A 12151-nucleotide genomic window follows, 5' to 3' on the forward strand; every position below is an offset into this window, starting at 1 on the left:
TGCAAATAATTTTCTTTTGCCGAATTCTTTGCACACATTTTTTGAATAAAATTCGTTTTTACAATGTTCTCAACGGAAACCAAGACTGTTATTACATAAAGGGAACAAAATGAAACTGAAACTACCAAATGTTTATAAATGTTCGAAGGTTGCAATTTTTTTACAAAATTTTTCGAACAAAAAATACTTCTTTTTCAACACAGAATCCAAATATGTACAACGAATGGGGGTGTTCCATTTGAAATTTCACATGACTGCGACGAAATTTTTGCGGCATTGACGTACCCCCTCAATAGTATCAAACTTTTTTTCTGTGCAATTTTTCGATTGGATGCATTCTGCATGCGATATTCCATACTAACATTATAAATTGACCACCCGGTATATATGCTGTTTTTGTTACAACAAATGTGCTTTTTCATGAAATTGGAATTAGGAATTAATGCCTATCTATTTACAGAAGGGGCTGTTGAACTGGTTTACATTATGTACAAAGATTGAACAATTTGTCATGTTCACTAAGCATACAAATAAAATTGCACGTCATTCTATCAAATAGTTTCTTTAATACAGCTGTTTGAACAAGATGTGGTGTATTCTCTAAAATGGACAAAATTTAATATCATGCAGTGATAAAATTCTTTATAAAATATGCTTTATGCCAAACAAAATTCATTCCAAATTCACAAAAGTTTATAGGGGCTCTTCATCGACAATTTAAAAAAATGAGCTGCTGAATTTACATGTGGACAAACAAGCCTTGAAGATGATGATCCATGTGAAGGACATCCAAAAAGTGCAACGACAACAGAAATCATTGACCAAATACATAACACAGTATTAGGTAACCAGCTAGGTAAACTGCATGAAACTCGTGAGGGTATAGGTAGGATGCAAAGAATATGTAGGATACATTTTTTTTCATGAAGAATTGTATGTGAAAAACCTTTGCCCTAGGTAAGTGCTATACTTCCTAACAGCAGATAAAAAATGCACTGGTATGAAAGTTTCTGAATAGTGCTTGTATTTTAACAATAAAACTGATTTTGTGCCCCAATGTATAACTATGGAAGAGACTTGGATTCACCATTCCACACCAGAATCAAAACAGCCGTCAAAATGGTGGACAAAAGCCAGCTGTTCAGTTCCAAAAAAAGATAACGTCAGTTCCATCAGCAGGAAAGGTTATATTGCATCAATCTCTTTGTTTCCCAAAGGGGATTTTTTTCTATTGATTTTCTTCAAAGGAGGAAAACAATAACCCGAGGAAACTATTCCAATCTTTTAAATTGACCATTCTTTTAAGACAATGCACCTGCCCGGGCAATGGGAAAATTAAGATATTTGTACTATGAATTGTTGGAGCATCCACCCTATTGTCCAGATTTGTCTCTCTGACTTCTCTCTCTCCCAAAGCTCCAACCCTTACTCGCTGGGGAGCATTTTTCATGAAATCAAGAGGCAATTGCAACTGTAGAGGAGTATTTTGCGTAGCTTACAGAAAACTATTTCAAGGATGGGATAATGGGATTGGAGCATTGCTGAAATAAATGCATAATTTTATGGAAAATTATGTTAAAAAATTAAAATTCTGAAATTATGAATTTTGTACTTTCATTGTTAGGCCAAGAACTTATCAGACCACCCTTGTATAGATCGACCACAAGGAAAAAACCTTGGGACGAAAATTCCACGCACAGCTTTCCCTCTTCCCTCCACCTCGGGCCATAAGAAAGCATGGTTCACTCTCCCCCTCCCCTACTCGCGGGAGTACGGTGCACAGGAGTCGCTCGTAGTTCCACTATAGGTGCATACATGTAGTGTGTAAGGGCAAAGTGGACAGTTCATTGGTTATTGACCAATGAGGATAATTTAATATCCTGGCATTTTTTTTTTATTGATTCAATAATAGGGACGGGACCTACAGACTGAAATGAAAACCACTGGGGGACCTAATCCAGGACAATTTGGTAATTTACCAAGTCTTCTAATGTATCAACTTTGTATGTCAATCTCTGTTTGTTGTGGAACATTCAACATCTCTAAAATAGTTCTTTACCAGAACAGGCTAATGAACAAATGAATATATATTATGTGACATTTGTATTTTAGTGGTCATCCATTTCACCAATGTGGGGAATTTCATTGGTTGCATCCTAATTCCATGTGCAGTAAACCAGTGACAATGGAACAATTAACATGCTTAATGGCTCGGGTCATTGTCAAAAGATAAATCTTGTGGGCATAAAATAAACATGGTAAATTATACTTTTTAATTCAAATTTCATTCACTTGATACATCAGTGAAGTATTTTTACAGACATTGATTTCCACACCACGAACCACAAGAAAGCTAGTTGCTTTGGTACAATTTCTGTAACCCATGTTATTTTTTATACCAGACCTATAAGAGAGCACTGTAGTGTGCAAGTGTAGACTGCAGAGGAAGCAGCAATACTGTAGAATAATGGGGTGAAAAGGAATGAGTGAGGAAGGCAGAAGGTTTTGTCAGTTGCCTTCGTGCAGTGGGTAATCTGAGTTGTAGTGCAGTGTGGCACAATCATGGCAGAAGAAACCGAGGACAAAACGAGGCAAGTGGCTTCCCCCTGCTTGCTGGCCTTGAAATGCAGTGTGCAGGTGATAAGCTCACAAGGCAGAAGTTGCTCAAGCCTACAGTAATTTGTTGACCAGTTCCATGAACAGTAATATTACCAAAGGACCCCCTCTACCTACGTACCTTCACACCAGGTGTACACAAACATTATGCATATAAGTATGTACATATGTGCATTAATTTTGCACTTTTCAGTCTATATTCCAGTGAATTTTTAGTATAAATAAGCACCCACAGATAACGTGGGGCAGAATCAGCGTTTCCCTATACTACTTGCACAACAGGGGCCTTGTGCCCTTACATACGTATGTACATACATATATGCATAATGTATGTGTGTGTGTGTAATATTGATCTCATGTTGACAAAGTCACATACAAAGGCCTACAGGGTGATCCAAAAGTCCCTTAACAGCCCCTCTAAAAAGTAAAGAAGTTAGGTTGGGTACAATATGGATCATATTTATATGGTCATGATAGAAACAGGTTAGGCTTAGGGGGAACCACATTGGTGTGTTCCAAACGGACTTCCGCCATATTGAATTCAACTCATTTTTTAATGGGAAGGAGGTGATGTGCATAGGCGCAAATTTCTTCAGAGATGATTTGGAGGGCGCAAAGATAAGTAAAGCATAAATACTGATTTTTTTCTGTTTGCGGGGGGGGGGGGGGGGAGGCAAGAGTTTTTTTATCGTATTAATTTTATAATACTTATTCCTACAATCCTTTATAGGAGTTTAATCTCTTTACACATATTTATAAAAAAAGGAAGGCCCAAGATAAAATTTTCATCCAGGCGAGCGTCGATTTTTGGCACCCCTACTGTCCACACTGTCAACCCTCGCCTCAATTTCTACTACTTTCCATCATCTGCCAAATAGCCTTGTTTTTTCAATGCCTTCATATCAAAGAACGCGTATATTGTAGGCTGATATCAAAATAACAGTTGTTTCTTAATTTAAATTGCAACATGATTTTGCAATATACATTTGTCATTGAGAAGCATTCTTTTTCAGGTTATGTGCGACTTACTCACTTGATAAACAATAAATAAAATAAAATCTTAATTTTACTTATGTTCAGTGAGTATGCATTTAGTAATTGACAACGTTTTAGGGACCACTGTCCCCTTCTTCAGGTCAGTTTATCAGCTTCACGGTTGCCCACGAAGCTTCGTCAATAGCAATGGCAAGGATTAGGTTTACATGGATAGGATAAAATATTGGGATTCCATTCTGTACTTTCTAAAAAACACTATGTAAAAATTTTCCCCTATTAAAACAGAATCCCTCCGGCCTTGTGCCGATCACATGTTAACAGTCAATGTCTTCCTTGCGAATGCATGAGGTCGTGAGAGAGTTAGATCTCCCCCCTCTCTTTTTCCCCTCTGCATTACGTCATTCAAAAGTGAAATTGTGTAGGACTCCAGCTTTGCACTCTATGTCTGGGGTAACCTTGAATCCGATTTCCTCATATTCCTGCTTTTCCCATTTTTTCAGCATTCCTATCCAGAGTTCGTTAATGTTACCGTCTTCCCTATTAAGTTCATATTCTCTATTCCTACATATGAATGATGCCTCATATACAGTTCTTCTAAGTAGTTATCTTCCTCTCTAAGGACTTCCCGATCCTCAATTTCATGCTCTTCTTCCAAAACGTGCTCAGATAACCCAGTTCTGGGATTCCCTTCCCTGATATCCTTATCATGTTCTTTCCAACGTAGCGTATACCCATACTTCTGCCAGTTTGTCCAACGTATTACTTTTTGCATTGGCATTTAATTTTATATATCCCTTTCTTACCTTCATCATTTTCTTCCTTTTTCCCTCCTCCTTTTTTATAATTCGTGAAATATTTCTCCAAGCTCCTGGGTGATTTCATCTTACATTTAATGCCAAATTCTTTCTAGCTTCTCAGACAATCCCCCAAAGTAGGGAATAGCCACGTACTTATATTTCATTATCTCTTCATTTTTGTTACTAACGGCTTTGTGTAAATTCTTCCTCATTTTTATACCCATTCTTTCTACCTACAATATAAATCCAATCTATTTCCTTTTTCAAACTCTCTTTACTGTTGCATAATCTAATAGCACGTATGAAGAAGTTTACGAAGACATTATATTTAATCCTACTGGCGTGGGCGGATTCCTTATTGATGTACACTTTTCTTGCTAAGGGCTTGTGAAAAATGCGTTCCTATTTCTGTACCTATTTTGCAAATCTCTAAGTCTAGGAAGCTAATTTTATTATCCTTCATATTTTCCCTAGTAAATTTGATTCTTGTTTCTTGATCCCCTAGATTTTTATATAGACTGTCAAAACTTCCTTCAATCCCGATAACTAAAATGTCATCCACATACCTCCCGTAAAATCTGATCTTACTTTCTAATGTGCTCAATGCTGCATTCTCAATGAAGTGAATAAAAATGCTTGATATTATCCCTGACTATCCTCATGGCTAGTCCTCCTTTCTGCATATATATATTTTTTTGTTACAATAGAAATAAATAATTATACCCTGCAACTATATTAAACCATCAGACGTATTCCCAAGCAGTTATCACATCAATCCCGTTACCCATAAGCCACCTATGTAAACAATCAGCAGCTTTTTCCCTTGGCATACTGGGGTACAGATTAACTATGTCAAAGCTTGCGATTTCATCTTCTTTATCAATCTCAATATATTTGATTTCCCTTTTACTTCCACTGCATTCAGAACACTATAAGTGGTGTTTCTCTTTACTTTTTTAATTCTCCCGCAAGATTTTTTGCCAAGCTGTATCCCAGGTGTGAGTACGTCAGTATGATTGGTCTTAGTGAAACCCCTTTCTTGTGCATTTTGGGTATTCCAAACGCCACTGGGATAGTCCCCTTTTTGCATTTCTCAATTACTCTCTTTTTCTGTCCTACTTAATGTTATGCTAATTTCCATTTCCTTTTTTGTATCCCTTCTTATTTTGTTGATAGGATCTTTATGTACCTCCTTGTAGTCAGTATTTAAAAAGCATTCCTCTAATTTACTCTTATACTCTTCTTTATGCAATATGACCATTTTGTTCTGTCAATGGCTGAGGGCCCCTTAAAGGCTTACTTGTCTCCAGGCCAACCCGCACTGCGGGGTTTTGCAGCTTCAGGCGCGGAGCATCCATGTAAGTCGTGTAAGCCGGGCTTACACTTTATTAATTCTAGTAAAATGTATGTAATTATATGGCAAAATTCGTAAAAACTTCAAAGTTCATCTCGGCCTGATACCAGTCTTCGAGATCCTGTTTGTTAGATTGCAACACTTCACACCAGATGGCACATGAGAACTCCCGCCTTTTGCTTGGGGAAAGTTGTAAGCCGTCTGAATGTTGCCTTACAAATTTCTGACCGCGAAGGAGCAGTGCCTACCGTCGCCCACCGTATCTGGAAGGAGAAGAACAGGGAATATAGGGAGAAGAGCGCGTCGAAACCCTAGGTGTGTAAACCTACGGGCAGAGCAGCATTGCAAACCTCATGTTTAGAAAAAGTGTTGTTCATGGACGTCTGCAGTATTTCTTTCCACCAGGGAGGATTAAGCAAAGTATTTTTTCAGGGGTTGGGGTAAACTAGGTATATTTCCCTTCTCAAAATATACTAATTCAATTTGAAGTTAACATTTTTCTGCAACGGCCTTACAATAATTAACAATTTGATGTGACTGAAATGAAATTATATGTGTAAAAATGGTTGACATTCATTTTTCAGGAAGTGCCTCCTCCCCTTGCCCCTTCTGGACATCCATGGTGTCGTTTAAACTCCGAAATTATGCTACATACTACTAAATTGTTCTGGGATTTTCATATTATAAATATTAATTTATAACAAAAACAAATATAAATTTGAATGGTTCAACCAACGACATGGGTTCCACGTTATGTGAAAAGTTTGAGAAAATTCAACCACAACGAAAAGCGGCCCTGTTGTTTTATTTATATCTCCAACTTACAAACGACTTTTTAAACTTGTGCGAGATTTAGCACCATTATGCTTGGGTTGGCTTCACTGAATACGCGGCAGCGAGACACAGGTCCTGCAAGAGGAGGGGCTCCAGCGTTGTCGGGTATGAATGGTTGACTGCAAAGGAAATTTGAGCCGGTGGTGCTTCAAGGAGGGTTTTTTTTTTCCCAGGAACAGGGAATTCTGAAGCAAAAAACTAACAGGAAGGGGAAAAAGGAGAAACCTAGAAATGAGCGGGATACGTAAAAATTAGATACACATTGATGTGCTAAATTCTTGTTGTTTCTGTTTTTCGCTTGTAGGAGAGCATAAACATTAGACATATTAAGACCCTGTTTTCCGTTTATGTATGAACTCAGCTGGTAATAATTGAGCTAAAAAGTGAAATAAATAAGTAAATAAATAAAAAAATGTTAATGAAAACTGAAGATTGAACCAATTTTACAAATTTCATGTCAAATGTGAACCAAATATTATTACTTACATAGTCCGTGATTCAAACACTCTTCGAACAACGTACGAAAAGCCTGTTTATGATCTTTTAGGTGCTAGATTTGCTTTTACACTATCCTAAGAAAACACTTACATTACCTTTGATAGAAATTTCTGGATATATCCCTACAATTTGTGAGCATTTCTTTTATATTTTATATATATATATATTTTTTTTTTACTAAATATAGGGAATTTTAAGGCAAGAGAGGGAATTTATTTATATCCGAAAGGGATATTCCCCTCACAGTCCGAAAGATCACTGCTTTGATCAGTGACCGATTTTGGATCTGGTTTCTTTTTGTTTTCCCCTTCTTGCTGTGTGTTTGTTAAAGTCTCGAGATATTGCTTTTGCGAATTCCATCTATTGAAAAGCGGACTGTCGTCCCTGTGCTGTGGTGTAATACAGTAGTGAAGTGCATTATGGAATAAAATGAGTGTGATTGTGCAGTGGGGTAGAGAACTTGTTGAAGACGCCGTTGTCCAGCAAGGATTTTGCTGCCAAGAAGAAACTTGTGGATATAGGTAGGCCCACCCCTTCCTTCTCTAGCAGACATAGTAACAGAAACGAAAAATAAAGTGCGCCGATTTTGCGATTCATGATACAGAGCTGATACTTGGTTATGCGGTTGTAAAAAGTATTCAGCACTTTTCTGTTTCCTTCTGTTTTTGTTTCTTTATTATTATTATTATTAATTTTATCTAACTTTGCATATTTTTTATCGTTACGTTACTCATTGTGATAGGAATAACACTGACTTAATTATCAGATATCCAGAATTTTTAATTTGGTGAAAAATTCCAGGAAAGTGTTCTGAAAAATTTGGGGGGGCGGGGGTCGATGTGTGTGGATAAATCACTAACCATGTCAGCCTAAAAATAAGCACAACGGGAAATAGCCTTCGTCATGCTAGGCTTACACTGTTGGAAAGGTCACGCTCCGCCACTGTGCAGCTTGTAGATCCGGTACTGTCCATGAGATGAGGTAATGGAAAGTTGCCAGTCTCAAATGCAACTGAAGTATATCACAGCTCAAGAGTAGACAATGTGAATTTATGGGTTCTGACTTTCTTCGACCTCTGACCCTAATTAAGTCTATTTTGGTTGGAAAGAAATGGTGCTAACAATGGAGATCAGGCAAGCATATACTTCATTCAGTGCACTCCATACGCTTGCAAGAAAGTGAAAAATTGTGTAATTTATAAAGATAATGTTTCATATCTGTAGTTGATTTTAGCTTGCAGAGATTTGTTATAGCCAAGTGATCAGTGATTTTATGTGGCATCGTTTATAACACTATAATCATAATATTGTTGGTTATATTTCTTTGCCTTTCTGCTACTTTTGGCTAATTGTGTTGTGTATAAAATGTAACTACTGTTGAATGTTATGATGCAGTAAAGAATAGGAGAGGTATTGGAAAACAAGCTGCATGTGATTATTTCATGTTCGTGTGGATATAATGGAAGATTATCATAATGGTCATTTACAATTATCGTATTAGTTGTGGAAAGTTGGCCACACTTCTGGTTTATCATCTTCTGTTGCTGTGCTCATCATTAAGGTAAAGCTCGGCAGTGTGTTCATAAAGATGAAAGTATCAGATTAATCACAATTTTTGAAATCTACAAAATGGAGTGTAAGGTATGATGCCCACAGTAAAGTTGCATGATCATTAGTTTAAGAGAGTTAAGTTTGATGCTGATGGTAATTTTTTATGTTATTTTCTACAATTGTGCACATTTTTTGTGCACGTAGAATGAAATTTGCTTTCAAAAAAGTGGGGTGGTATGCGAAGGAAGAGGACATATGCTGATCATGATTTGGGGTTAAATATTTCGATTATTTGCTGTTCCTAGATCTTAAATAAATGGCAGCTTTGTAAAACATCGAACTCTGCATAATAACAAAAAGTCAAAATTTCCGAGGGTGTATGGTAGATCACCAACCCACTTTATTCAAAACAATAAGCCATGTCAAGACTTTCAGATCATAAAGATCACAGTTGTAGCATGAATAGTTTCAGAGATATCAATAGAGAAAATATGTCTCAATTGGTGCCTCCCAATGGAGGCGGGATCAGTTTAAATCGCATTAAATAGTATTTGCCAAGTCTTCAATTGGAGAATATTAAACATCAGCAACTTTATTAGTTCAAAAAAAAATTGAGGGACCAAGCGATATTAGTTAGTTGCCACTAACAGGCAAACAGAAGGGCTTCTCGGTACCACTGCCACTGTACCCCCTCGAGAAAGTGAAATATTTTGCATGTTTTAAGATGATTATGTTATTTATGAATGTTTTCTGTTCTTTTTATCTCGCAGAAATGTGTTAGTGAAATAAAGTATGTCTGTTTACCTTAGAACGAGGCAGAACAGCCCGAAGGCTCTGCCCAAGTGAATATAGCACACACCACAACATTCCACAACAGGAGTTGTGTGCCTACCGTTTCACAAATGTATTATAAAATAAAGCAAATCAAGCACGAAGGCCTGAAAACTTATGAAACCATAATAGAAGTGAAATTATCATTAGTAGTGTTAGATTTATTGGTGTTTATGATTTTAAGTTGTTAGGTTACGACTGTTAGGTTTGGTGCTGATAGCAATTTTCAACATTTTTGATCAGTTAGAAGTGATCAGTTTGATGGTGTGATCTTTTGCAGATGTTCTTCAGCTATTTGAGTGTGCACATGAACTGTCTTTCCAAATAAAAAGCAGCAAAAGTATGTACTCTAAGAGGGCAGGTGTCTACTTACGCGGGCCATACTTTGAGATCGAATATCTCAGTTATTTGTGTTTTACGCATGCTGGAACCAATTTTATATTACATAAAACATCGAAATCTGTCAATTAACAAAAATTCAACATAATTCTCAAGGGGGTCCAGTGCGTCAACGGCCCTGGCCTATCAAGATGTTGCAATAAGTTATTTGCTTGGTGATTTCAATCCACCCAATGTTTCCATGTATAATTCAAGTTTTTGCAAGAATATCAACAGCAAACAAACACAACCAGCATACAGAGGTACTTTCTTCTGGCACATGGGAAGACAATTTATATTTTTTGCCAGCATATACTTCAACCAACATGGCTGCACCACCATGATGACAATATTTCCTATAGAAAGCAATATGCACGGAATCATGGAGAAAGCAATGTTTGGCTATCATCATCCTCACCAATGTAGTCCAGAAATATTGTGATATTTCATTTAATATCCCATCATTCACCTAGCGTACTTCTAATAATGCTGTAACTTGAATTAATTCCCAGGATAAAAATGCTGTACATTCAGTAACCTCAGTAAAAACATACAACTATAAAAATGCACATCTAACAATTCTCATTAATAAAAAAAAAATAATTCACAGTATTTGTGTACATGTGATTCAGGCAATAAAGATGCCGTACTACTTTTACTTATGCCACTGACTATACAGGTGGAATCTGAATATTTAAACAAACTGTACTTTGATACAAAAGCTCCTACAAACTACACAAGACATTTTGACATTAGTCCTAGTAAGACATAGCTAAGTGAGTTCCTATAGATACATCTATTTACCAACTGGGAGCGATTTTACAATACCGGACGCCTCTCCGATTTCTTTCATATTTGGCATGATCATTAATTGAGGCCTCGTAATCATGAATCTGAAGTTAAAATGTGGGGGTTGCGTTTTGAAAATGGGAAATAAGTGGGGGGGGGGGAGTTGGTTTTTAAAAACGCATGTGATTTGTTTTACGAACTGAATTTTAACTATGCTTGCCTAACGTAACCAAACCTTACCTGGAATGGCTCATGGGGATATCAGGGAATTGTTTGCTGGCCAAGTGTGAGCACATACATTAACGAAATCTTAGTTTTGTAGCATTATAACGGCAAACAATTTTTCCTCACGGAAGACGACATTTTCGGAACATCACGTGTTCATATCATGAAACATGGTTTCCATGCTTGTATACGGAGAATGATCACGGTAATTGAAAAGCTTATTTTACAACTTCGGTAACAGTATGGTATAGGGAAAACACATTTCTTCAAATTTACAGGAGAAACTACTTATGGAACTGAGTTTCTGTAGACTTTTGAAAGCTCGTGGAAGTGTTTTCTCCCTTCGTTCAACTTATTCGGCAGGTAAATCATGTATTTTTCGACATTAATGTATCTCCGATGCACAAACGCTCTTGCATCCATTATGTTCAACTAAGTGAACCAAATGTTCCGTTCGTTCGATGACGAAACCCCCGGTCAGTGTTTCCAAACTCGCCATTGTTTTGACAACATAATTTTAAGTCTGTTTGCCTAATCTAACAGAACCTAACCTTGCGTGCATGGTTCGTGGGGCTATTTATGAATGGTTTGTGTATTTATGATTGGTTTGTGGGGTTATCTGTGCATGGTTCATGGGGCTATCTGTCAATGGTGTGTGGGGCTGCAAGTGCATGGTTCGTGGGGTTTTCGAACCCAAAAAATACAAATGAGTAACACGAAAGTAGGTATTTTTCGGTGAAGAAAGTTGCAACACTGCAAACCCACTGATCATCCATAACGCTAGTCAAGATTTCTCCGCCATATTGTGTGTGAGAGGAACGAACAATAATTACTCGATATGTGGAAAATTGAATCTATTTTCGTGAAAGAAGCGAAATCCCACCTTAAACGATGTTTCGCAATGCATAATAAGTAAGTACGAATGTAAAAAATGACTAAATGAACGAGTGAAATGTGTTTTCCCTATACCATACTGTTACCACAACTTCTACATGTCAATTAACAATTTCTACACGTCACCCCCAAATGTTAACCTCCGATACCTCATCGGGACTACATATTTCGTGAGTATAAGAAGTAGGATAGAAATTACAGAAGCGTCCGGTATTGTAACATCTTACCACCAACTGTCACAATAAAATAAATGAAATCTAATCAAACCATCATAATAAAATAAATGAAATCTAATCAAACCGCAGTAATTATTAGAGAATGCATACGGATACATCATGTATAATGTTCATTATGGGTAAAAGATTATTATTCACAAAGGCATGGCTTGT

At 36.9% G+C, this 12151-nt stretch overlaps 1 protein-coding gene across 3 annotated transcripts in view; it reads right to left on the reverse strand.

Moving 5' to 3' along the window:
* ago (F-box and WD-40 domain protein 7) overlaps nucleotides 1-12151 on the reverse strand; it is a 126581-nt gene that overhangs the window by 63321 nt on the left and 51109 nt on the right. The gene's annotated exons all lie outside the window — the stretch shown is intronic.

Source organism: Lepisma saccharinum, chromosome 8, assembly GCF_977018435.1.
Source record: "Lepisma saccharinum chromosome 8, izLepSacc3.1, whole genome shotgun sequence".
Classification (NCBI taxonomy): domain Eukaryota; kingdom Metazoa; phylum Arthropoda; class Insecta; order Zygentoma; family Lepismatidae; genus Lepisma; species Lepisma saccharinum.